The 12659-nt window shown below is 27.8% G+C and overlaps 1 pseudogene; it reads right to left on the minus strand.

Annotated features, from left to right (window-relative positions):
• Positions 1-1307: 1307 nt before the first annotated feature.
• On the minus strand, positions 1308-2185 carry LOC106305433 (annotated as a pseudogene).
• Between the last annotated feature and the right edge of the window lie 10474 nt (positions 2186-12659).

The following is a 12659-nucleotide window of genomic DNA, read 5'->3' on the forward strand; positions in this document are numbered from 1 at the left end:
AAAAAAAAAAAAAAAAAAGGATCAAAATGACCAAAATGTTTCATTAAAGAGATAAATATACACTTATATCCCTAGGGTTAATTAATCCAAACCTTAGGATTTAGAATTAAGGGGTGGGGATTTAAGATTGAGACTTAAAATTTTATAAAATAAAAAATAAATATTAAAAATTTGAAAATAAAAATTTTAAAAATAGTTTCAAAAAGTATTTTCGAATTCAAAAAAGAAAATTTGAAAAAAAAAAAAAAAAATTTCGAAAAGAAAGATTAATTTTTCTTTTTATAAAAAAGTTCGAATTTGACAACATATAATCTAAAACTATAAAAAAAATTAAAATTTTTAATTTTTTTTAATTTTAGTTTTTTTTTTAAATTTTTTATTAATTTTTTATTTTTTATATATCTAGGGTATTAGAATCTTTTTAATTATTAAATGAAACATTTTGGTCATTTTTCTCCTTGTGGTCTATTTTTGTGATCAAAACTTGAAAATAGTCTATTTAGGAGAATTGTCCTTTTAAATAATAGTTATATTTTAGAAGATTAAAAACGAAAAAAAAAACTAAAAACCGAACCAATATATAGATTAAACAGATTTAATTTTTTTATTAAAAATAACGAAACTAATAATCACATCCCGCGCAAGGCGCGGATTATTACCTAGTATCTTATTACTTTTCATCTTACTCCTCTCTTTGTACTTAAGTTTGAGGAAAATTATAGGCCTCAAGTTTGATCATTCTAAACTTTGTTTACAAGCTCTAATAATTATTTAAAATATATTTCTCACTTTCAAATAATCAAATATTGACACATGTAACGTAGTTAACCAATACTATCATGTTTTGGATAAAATACAGTACATTGTTTCTAACAACGGATCAAATATTTACAGTCGTCACTTATTAGGGAGTAGCTATTATACTTTTCATGTCGTATATTAATTTCCACCGACGACTGCAAAAATAGTCATCATCCCATCCCAAAGTCTTTATAAAACAAAAAATAAAAGCACTTACTAGCATTCTTAGACCAGTTCCATTGGTGAGCTTTTTAAAAAGTTCTTAACATTAAAGAAAAATGAAAAAGTAATTAATATTAGTGAGAGAGTGTAGAAAAGTTTTTAATTTGGACATTTAAGGACTGGTTCTAAACATCAAATGACAGATGTTACACTATCATTGTTTCAATTGGTTTTAAAAAATTAATGTGTAACTAAATTATTATAATAACATTATTTTTTTTTGTTTTAAAAACTCTTATAGGTTTTAACAGATGGAGCTGCTCTTATACTATGAGCAATTCAAATCATGTAGAGGAAACTCATGATTGTAATCTTATCTGTCTATTGAACTTTTGGATGGTCTTCGACTCTTCTGTTCAGTTCCTCGTTCGACATCTTTGAGAACTCTTCAGATTCCTCTTCAACATTCTCCCATTTCTGCGAAACAACCATCCATTTCGAGCTATCAGATTCGCTTCGACGATAGCTTTTACGTTTGGCCTTTGTATCTGCGGTTATCTTAACCTGCCGTGGTTTATCTGATTTAGTTCGTCCATAAGATTTTCGGTTCACATGGTTTCTTGCTTTGCAATTTTCTTCGTTAACGGCATTACTTTTTTCACTAACCGTTTTGTATTCCTCTATTGCTACATCTTCTCTCAACTTTTCCTCGCTCACTATTTTCTCAGGAGCCAATGAAACACACACGATATCTTTTACCATCGACTCTTCTTCATTAGTGTTCTTAATTTCAACATCGTTACGGTTGTTCTTAGAGTTTCGCTGCCTGGCGTTTTCTCCGTATGTGAAGACGGGAACTGGATTGTAGCTATCTGCACGGTGTCTCATAGCTGCTGCCGCCGCTGCAGTATATCCACCGTAAAATTCGTGCCTCTCCTCGCCAGTGAAAGCGCCATAATCAACGGTGACTATAAGGATAAGAGTGTTGGACATGAAGAACAAAACCTTTGTATCTTTGAAGACGGACGATGGAGATACTTCAAAAACGTAAAAGATCAAAACGTAAGTGAATATCGATAATAGGATGGAGAGCAACGAAGAAGAGTTATAATATCATCTTTGTGGCTTGTATGGTTCGAACATAGGGTTCTCGATCATGTACTTATGAATTTCTGTCATTTTCAGCTGTTAGAAAGAGGAACTGAGAGATTATGAGATAGTGGTGAAGTGTTGTGTGGGTTTGTTTATATATTTTTGAGGTGTTGTAGTATTTATATATATATATTGAGTTATTCTTGGATTCACCCCTAGGCTGAACCACATTTGGGTTCACCAACCAATAAAATTTCATTATTTCAAATTTGATATCTTTTAAAAAAAGAAACAAAATATTGTCAAGTTATATTATGTTTTTAAAATAAAAAAGTAAAAAAAAAATAGTAGTTACAGAAAAACAAAATTTAAAAAATATTTTTCACGTCGTCAGCAAAATACTAAACCCTAAATCCTAATCCTTAAACCCTAAATTCTAAACCCTAAACTCTTGGGTAAAAATCCTAAACCCTTGGGTAAACCCTTAATCCTTGGATTAATCATAAACTCTAAATCAAAAATACTAAACACTAAAACTCTAAACCCTAAATCCTAAATCCTAAACCCTAAACCCTTGAGTATTTTACTGTTTAGTGTTTTTTATTTAGAGTTTATGATTTATCCAAGAGTTTAGGGTTTATCCAAGGGTTTATGGTTTATGATTTAGGGTTTAAGGATTAGGATTTAGAGTTTAAAGATTAAGATTTAGGGTTTAGTGTTTTGCTGATTAAAAAGTATTTTTTTTATAATTACTAATTTTTATTTATTTTTATGTTTTTAATTTTAAAAACATAAAGTAACTTGACAATATTTTGTTTCATTTTATAAAAGATATCGAATATGAAATAACACAATCGTATTAGTTGGTGAACGTAGAGGTTCACCCACCCTAGGGTGAACCCAAGAATAAGTCATATATGTTCATGGATCTGAATCATTGAGTTCATGAAATGTCGAAAGTGCCCTTTGAATATTCATGATTCTTGACACGACTGTGGCGTCAGTGATTTACGTATTAGTTACGTGGAAACCAAAGGACACTCGCATATGAAACATCCTGGGAGATCCCCGGCAATTCATATTAAGAAATTAATATACAGTAAAACTTCTATAAATTAATACTCGATAAATTAATAACTCTATAAATTAGTAAATTTTGCCGGTCCCAACTTGGACCGGTTCAAAATTTGACACAAATCGATAAAATAATAAAATAATATTTTTAGAAAATTCTATGTAAATATATAGTCCCATTAAAATTATAAATTAATAATTTACATGTACACATATTTTATATAAGTAAATACCTATTAATATATTGTTTATTTTATATTCACAATGAAATTATCTTTATATTTTTTTAACACTTAATATATTTTTGATGAGATTTAGTAATATTATCTAAAACCACATTTAAGTTATATGCAATATATATTATATACACCAAATAATATAATAAAATTAATATAAATGTCAAATTGTTTTAAAAAATAATGTCAATACACTAAAATTAAATATTTTTCTTATCTTAGAATAAATATATCTTAAAATAAGAAATCTAAATAAGGAAAATTTTGTAAATTAATATCTCTATAAATTAATAAAATTTCATAGTCCTAACCTACGTAGCAAGGAATCGTTGGTGGTCATGCGTTTCGTGCTTCCGAAGCGGAACCGGAAACAGAATCGCTCGGAATCGTCATGGAATCACGTTTCGGATAGTGAGACGTTTGGAACCGTAATGGAAGCACGCGATTCAGGATTGGAAGCATTGATGGATAGTTTACGGAAGCGTCGATGGATATATGTTCAAAAAACTGAAAATTATTTTGGGCTTTTAAATTTTGTTTTGTTTTGTGAATATGTGATCCAATTAGCCCATTATAATAACAAAACCCTAGTTACCAAATAAGCTAAAAAGATTAAAACTCTTGAAATTCAGTTACCGTACGAAGCAGTTCTGATATTTCTTCAAGTTCAACAGTTTATCCAGATTCTGAGAGAAGAGAAGCAAAAGTACGTAACTCATATATATATATAAATACTCAGTTATTGTGCTTTGTTTGATGTGTTGTCACTTGTTTGTCTTTTATGCATGTGGTTTGCATATTCTATTGTTTGATCGTGAGTGTATTAAAGTCATGACGTTGAATATTCTAACTTCTCTTTATGCATGGAGGACTTTGGTAGTGTTGATGTGATTCATGATAGGTTTATCTTAGAACCTTTGAGATGGTGGGCAGTTCATGGATCTTCGGCACCAAAACTTCAAATCTTAGCATTCAAGTTACTTGGACAACCATTTTCATCCTCATGCTGCGAAAGGAATTGGAGTACATACAAGTTCATTCATTCTGCTATAAGAAACAAGATTGTTCCCCAAAGAGCTGAAGATTTAGTATTTGTGCATACTAACCTCCGTCTTCTATCAAGAAGGAGCTCTTCTTATAAAGAAGGTCCTAGCTGTATGTGGGATGTAGGAGGTGATCAATTTGATTCGCTGGATGAGATTAATTTGGGAAAACTTGAGTTTGAAGATCTTTCTCTTGATGAACCAGAATTGGAAGTTGTTTTGTTTGGTGGAGATGGGGAAAATGAGAACAATGATGAGTTCGATATTTAACTTGAAGCTTGAATTTTTTTTATGTTATGTTGAGTTTTTTTTTTTGTTAATTTTTATGTTGAACTTCATTATTTAAATTATGTGTTGGATTTTTATTATTATTTATTTTATTTTATTAAGTGCTTCAATATTATATATATATATATATATGTATAAACGCTTCCAACACGTACCCGTTTCCTAAATATTTTAAAATTTTTGCTTCTACGCTTCTTTACGCTTCCGCTTCCGCGTCCCCGCTTCCGATTCCATGCAGCATAGGTTCTAACATTGTCTACTTGAAATATTAAACTGTAGTATATTGCAAGATCATGTCCTAAACAAGACATATGCTGAGTTAAATACACAATTTAAATAAATTCGGGAAACATAGTCGGTCAAGTCACCAATCGCGGATTCACGAGGATTGGCACAGCAGAATACTGTCACACCATGACTATAGACAAAAAACAATTAGATATGTTGTTGTATTTTTGTTTTTCATCTCGTATTTTATTCACAAAAACAAAACAATTACAACAGCCCAAAAAAGGAAAAATAAAAAGAGCCCATGAAAAGGCAAATCATTGTCCATTAAGTCCATTTTTTTTAAAATCACACATAAATCAAGGTTGTGATTTCTGTTTTAATATATAAGATAATAATCTGAAAATATATATAGAAGAACATACAAATACATGTGAAAGTTTGAAACAATCTATTCAATGAAAAAATTATACAGTAAACTTATTATGTTTTAAAAATTGATAGACACATATATATTATAATATATACAATTTAGAATTGAAAACAAAATAATTATATAAAAATAAATGAAAACAAAAATCCGTGCGGTTGCGCGGATCGAGATCTAGTCTTATATATCAAAACAGAAGTCACAACCTTGATTCATGTGTGATTTATTTTAAAAATAGACCTAATGGATCTATACCTAGAAAGTCATGTTACATTTAATCTCTAATCTTATCATTTACATTTTGGGCCTACCAGAAATTTTTATTGGGTTATCAATAATTGAATTTAAACAATAGATGATTCATTGGATTTATAGATAGTATAAATTAAATAGATATAATATATTGTTGCAATACTATACCTCCATATGTTAATTATTTAAATATTTATCGATGTTAAATTTTAAAATTATGTAGATTTTTTTTAAAATAACAAAAATCATATTATCTAACAATGATTAATCTTTACTACCTTAAACCAATGAAAACAATTTTTAAACTATATACTTTATTTTATAAATTAAACAAAAACTAAATGTTTAATTATTTACTCGATAATATAAATCTGTGAAGTGAAAAGTTTAATTTTTTAAAAACTTCCTAAATTTGTGAAATGTTGCAATATTTTTGAATATTACAATAAAACAATATTTTACTAATTTTTATATATATAGTTACGATTTTAATAATGAAATAATAATCCGAAAATATATATATAGAAGAAGATACAAATACTTGTGGAAGTTTGAAACAATCTATTCAATGAAAAAATATACCGTAAACTTATTATGTTTTAAAAATTGATAGACACATATATATAATAATATATACTAATTTAGAATTGAAAATAAACTGTTTATATAAAAATAAATGAAAACAAAAATCTGCGCCGTTGCGCGGTTCGAGATCTAGTATTCTATTAAAATAGAGTTATTATTTTTATCTACTGTTGACAAGTAATAATAGAACCATTTAATTAATTACATAATATAATATATTTCATTATTTACATTAACCAATAAAATATATAATATGTTTAGAAAATCTTAATATCAACAATAATATTTATAATAAATCAATTTTAACTGTAAGTTTGAATTTTATATTCAGTTAAAACAAAATCTGTTGAGAAAAAAACTAACAAAATCCTAGAAAAACTTTTCATTTTTATAAAATAATAATACATTACTTATTTTTAATTAGTAATGTAATATTATTTTAAATTAATGTTAATTAAAATTTTATTATAAAACAAAAAAATTATGTCATTTCTTGTAAATTTTATAATTATAGTCTATATTATATTAAAATAGTAGTACTATATAAACAAAATATGTGAAAATTATATTAAATTGGTAAATTAACCTATTTGTTTTTTTTTGAAAATGCTTTCATTTCAATAAATTATCATTCACGTCAAAACAGGTTAAAATTAAAAAAAGTATGTACTATTTTATTAAAATTTTTTTTTTTATATTAAGCTTTTATATCTGCAACTTAAATCATAACGATATATTAGCTTTAAATGATTATATACAAAATATAATTGTATGTAACTAACTTTTAGTTCATGTATAATTTGCAAAACATGATATTAGAAATTTTTGAAACTTTAATAATTTATTAAAGATATCATTGAAAAATAAGTTGTGATTATAAATTTAATTTATATTTTAATTATAAAAAATGGTTGAAAATATATTTTTTAACCAAATGTTCAAATATTTTTATAAAATAATGAATTAATTTAGCAAAAATAAAAATTCAAAAGGCATATAATCTTCCAAACTAAGAAATAGTTGTGTAATTTTCTAAAATTTTCTTGACAAAATATACAATTTTGAAAATAAATATTAAAAATTCAAAACGATTATATTCCAAATCTTACAAAAGATAAACTCATAGATGTTAAAGTATAATATTTTAAAATTCAACACTAAAAAATAAAACTGTGTTGTAAAAATAAAAAGTAATATAATATTTTGAAATCTTAATTTAATGATAAAAAGATCAGAAAACTTAAAAAAAAACCATATATTGATCCGAAAATATCTTTTCCATCAAAAGACTATTCTACTCATAAATAAATACCATATATTGATTAAATTTACTAAAATAATATGATATATGCTATTGTGTATAAAATTTACTAACATAACAAGGCTATATTATTTAACTAATGTATTTACTTAAACAATTCTACGAAATACTACAATGGCAGACGCTAAAGTATATTTTTAACAGAACATGTAAATATAAATTATCCTAAGAAAATATATTTTCTATTGTATAATAAATAAAATTTAAAAATATATTATATGCATACTGTTAATATTAAAAACATATTTTAAAATATATTTTCTATTTGATTATTTAGATTATGAATTTATTGTAACAAATTCGAAAAATATATTAGTACATAATAATAACTAATAAGAAAGTAAAATGTATAAAACAAGTCACTATATCTTAATAGTGTCGAATAAGAAACCAACAAATTAGATTATAGAGTTATACAATATATAAAATTAAAATATAATACATATATTTAAAACATTTATGATAGGATCAAAGTTATATATTTATAAAATAAACATATCCGCATGGATGTGCGAGTTAAACTCTAGTGCTCATTAGTTTTAAATTTAATTGGGTTATCAATCATTTAGATATTTTTAAGATATTTAAATAAATTTTTAAATTTATTTTTAAAATTTGAAAAGATTTGAATTGTATTTTTATTTAATTTGATTTTGAAAAAATGAAAGTATTTTGATAAATTATTTCTTTTTTTTCCTAACTATTTGTTTCATAATTGATTGTTTATTATTTTTTGACAAAGTGTTCTTCAACGTTATACATGTATACTCTTGTTTTTTTTTTTTTGGAATCTTGAAAAAATTAGTTAAGTGTGCTACTATTTATACTAATAGTCTAGGTCACAATTTTTATAATTCAACAATATTATTGTAGAATATAATTGTCATACATTTATAGGCTTTCCAATATTTTAAAACCAAATCTTTTCAATAGTAAAAATCGTGGAGATTAAGTTACTATCAGTATAACAATATATTGTTACTATATAAACATAGATATCTTCATAACAAAATGAAAAATATTAAAATAAATGGTATCATTTATTATGAAGTTGAAAGGACGATATCTTTTTATTTGTTACTATTTTCCAATTACCACTAAAATTACAATATATTGTTAGAATAAACAGTCTGATATATAATAAAACAAATTGTCAAAATATATTCAGGTTAGTGTTATTGTTTCTAACCATCATAGGCTGGATTTTAAGGTGTTTTGTTTTAGAAAAATTTCCATAAAAATACTCCAACTAAATTTCGTTAAGATAGTTAATATCCAAACTTTTTTGCTACCCAGTTTAATACTCAAACTAATTATTTTGCTCATTTTAATAACCTAGTTTTAAAACTGTGTCATTTTAATAATCAAACTATACTAATTCTAATAAAAAATATTAATAAATTTTAAACAAAAAATTTTAAAAATCTAAAACTCAAAATAAATCTAAAAAGTTTCAAATTTTATTTTAAATTTTAAGAATAAATTAATTATATTTTGGATAATATTTTAAAATTTAGAAAAAAATCATTTTGAATAAAATAAATAAATGAGTTTTAAACTTTAGAAAACAAACTAAATTTAAAATTAAACCTAAAACTAATATTAGAAAAAGTTTAAGATTATCCAAAATTATTTACTTTATTTCCTAAAAGTTAAAATAAAATTTAAAAATTTTAATATCTGTTTTTAAATTTTAGAGATTTTCTAAGTTTTATTTGAAACATATATATTATTAAAATGAGCATACTTTAGGTATTAAAATGAGCATATTTTAAAAATTAAGTGTATTAAAATGAGCAAAATAATTAGTTTGGTTATTAAACTGGATAGCAAAAAAGTTTAGGTATTAAAAAGCTTAACAAAATTTAGTTGATGTATTTTTATGGAATTTTTCTTTTGTTTTAATATTAATAAAAATAATTTCATTATAAAACATGAAAAGGAAAATATCAACTCGAACTAAAGAAACATGAGGATGAAATACTTCTGAAAAAAAAAATAACAAAACCAAAATAAGTGATAGGAAGACTGGTCCACATGGACCTCAAAAAAATACAGTTCCTTAAAATGGTTTGGATTCTCAAAATAAGTGTGTGTATTCATGACCAATGCCAGTAAGCATCTGTGATGTGGTCATCAGATCAGCAACTGAACCGGAGGTCAACCCAAAGCCCTACTCAACCAGTCAAGGCGCCAAGCAGAACACATGTGCACTAAAAATGCCGTATCTTACAAACCAGGAGGGTTTAAGTCACGAGACAAATTTTAATGGACTCTACACTCAAGAAGGAGTCCAGACCATTTAGAATCAGTCGACAATATTCACGGAGCAAGAAGTTATGAATTTTACAAGTCAGAGGTTTTCCAGCCCGTCCATCTTCGAGTACCCGACTTTAGAAGGAGATTTAAGCTCAAGCAAGGAGCGGCCTGAAGCAAATCCCATCATAGGAGTCAAGAGGAGTTTATCAGCTTTCCAGAAAGCCCAAGATCAGGAGAAATGGCCACGGAATTATGAAGTTATGATCCAATCTCCAAAACCGGTCAATCCAATTCTACACTTGCCTCAAATGGAAGCTAATCGGTTCAATCAGCTTCAAACCAGACATTGGCGACCAGGAGATCATTTCAACCAATCAGTAGATATTCTAGGAGTCCAGGAGGAGTTCTTAAAGTTCATACCATGCACCAGCAACCATTGGATCAGGATGATCCTCATTTACTCAAACCTGCCTTATTTGGAGCAAACCGTCATTAATGTCCAACAGCTCTTTTTTTCTTCAGATCAGGCACGAGATCAGAACCTATCAAGAACCCAGGAAGGTCCCAAGGAAGCTCTCTTATCCATTAAAACCGTCCAGGTTCAAGAAGAATCAAGTTTCTCACTTGGAGCCAAAATCCCATAAAAGGCTCCAACGGCTAGTTTTTCGATTTTGTTATTTTGTTTGATTTGTTTCCTTTTCTATTTGTTTTAGAACGTTAGGACCTTTGTCTCTGAGCCTTATATAAGGTCCTAGACGTCCATTGTAAAGATCACCCTTAATCACCAAGTTAATAGAAAGTTTATTCAGTTTTATCAACGTTGTTCGTTGTATAAAATAACGGTCTTTAGGATTCAAAGAGAGATTCTTTGCTGTCTTATTGATTTCGTGAGTCTAGTTTGTTTGTGCAAATCAAACAAGCTCAGTACACAGATTGAGAGAGTCAATCACTTCGATCCATCATTCCATCAGATTGAGAGATTCAATCAAACCTTCTTCCGCAAATCCACTTCAGTTCATCATCTAATCAAGCTGAGAGTGATACACATCCAGCAGCTTGATTCCATCCTATCCTTTGTTTATTTATCTTGTTTTATTATCATTATCATCATCATTTCATTCGTTTTCATATTTGTTTCTGTTTGCATCATAAAAACTCTAAACTCATAAAAATCGGTTCTCTTCGTTTTCAGGTTTAAACCTTGATTCCACCATTTTTATCAATTCGTGGGTTACCCCCCTGTGCCTACAACATTTTGGTATCAGGGCTTAAGCTCCTGACTCAGGTGATATCTATCCTTGCATCTCATACTTGCTTGCATTTGTTTTTCCATTCATAAACCGAAAGTCTATAAAAACTGTTTCTTTTTGTTTCAAGTTTTGTTTCTGCATATTTTTGTTCTTGCTGGTCATCATACTTTAAAGCCACGAAAAAAAAAAAAGAAAAAAATTTTGTTTGATTCATTTAAAAATCGAAAATCCCAAAAGAAAGTGTTTGCATTCATTAGTTTCCATAAAAGAAAATCCCATAAAAATTTCTGTTTTGAATTTGATTCCTTTTCATTTGCATTCATAAATTCAAAAGCCAAAAGAAATCATCCTAGTTATTGTTTCATACCATTTCTACTTGTCCATTTCGTGATTGCATCAGAAAAGAAAAAGAAAATATTTTTTAAGCTTTAGTTTATATCATTTGCATATTTAATTGTTGCATTTCATCCAAAGAAAATTCAAAAAAAAAAATTCAGCATTAGTTTGCTTTCCATATTTTCTTTTCATTTGTGTTAATTGTCATTTATTATTGTTTTCAAAAGCTGTCCATGACTTAAAGAATAAAGAGATTCCAAGCCCAAAGAAAGAAGAGACAACAAGCTAATGTAAGTCTTCTAACTCTAAAAATATAAAAGATCAGACATGTTATAGATGTCATAAAAGAGGACACTTTGCTGTAGTTTGTCCAAGTAAACAAGTATTGATAGAGACATCACTAGAAAAGAAAACAGATTTATCTTTGAAAAGTGATAGTTTTATTCAATATGATTTATTGGTTCCAAATTCTTGTATAATGCACTTGTCTTTGTCAAAGGGTGTTGTTACAGGACTTAAGGAGCAAGAATTTAAAGAAGAAGAACCACCAGGCGTGACCCTTGTGATGGACCAGAAGATTGTTCAAGAGACAATGCAGTCCATATTGCTTAAAGAAGCAAAACCAAAACAATACCAAGGTAACGCTTTAGAATCTCAAAAGGGAATGAAAGCTGACTTGCTCTATCTTGGTGCAGATTATACAGTTTTGAGGTCGAAACCTTGTCAAGAGGGAGGGGATGATGTGGTCATCAGATCAGCAACTGAACCAGAGGTCAACCCAAAGCCCTACTCAACCAGCCAAGGCGCCAAGCAGAACACATGTGCACTAAAAATACCGTATCTTACAAACCAGGAGGGTTTAAGTCACGAGACAAATTTTAATGGACTCTACACTCAAGAAGTAGTTCAGAACATTTGGAATCAGTCCAAAATATTCATGTAGAAAGAAGTTATGAATTTTACAAGTCAGAGATTTTCCAGCCCGTCCATCTGCGAGTACCCGACTTTAGAAGGAGATTTAAGCTCAAGTAAGGAGCGGCCTGAAGAAAAGCCCATCATAGAAGTCAACAGGAGTTTATCAGCTTTCTAGAAAGCCCAATATCAGGAGAAATGGCCACGGAATTATGAAGTTATGATCCAATCTCCAAAACCGGTCAATCCAGTTCTACACTTGCCTCAAATGGAAGCTAACCGGTTCAATCAGCTTCAAACCAGACATTGGCGACCAGGAGATCATTTCAACCAATCAGGAGATATTCTAGGAGTCCAGGAGGAGTTCTGCAAGTTCATACCATGCACCAG

This window comes from Brassica oleracea, chromosome C7, assembly GCF_000695525.1.
Source record: "Brassica oleracea var. oleracea cultivar TO1000 chromosome C7, BOL, whole genome shotgun sequence".
In the NCBI taxonomy this organism is placed as follows: Eukaryota; Viridiplantae; Streptophyta; class Magnoliopsida; order Brassicales; family Brassicaceae; genus Brassica; species Brassica oleracea.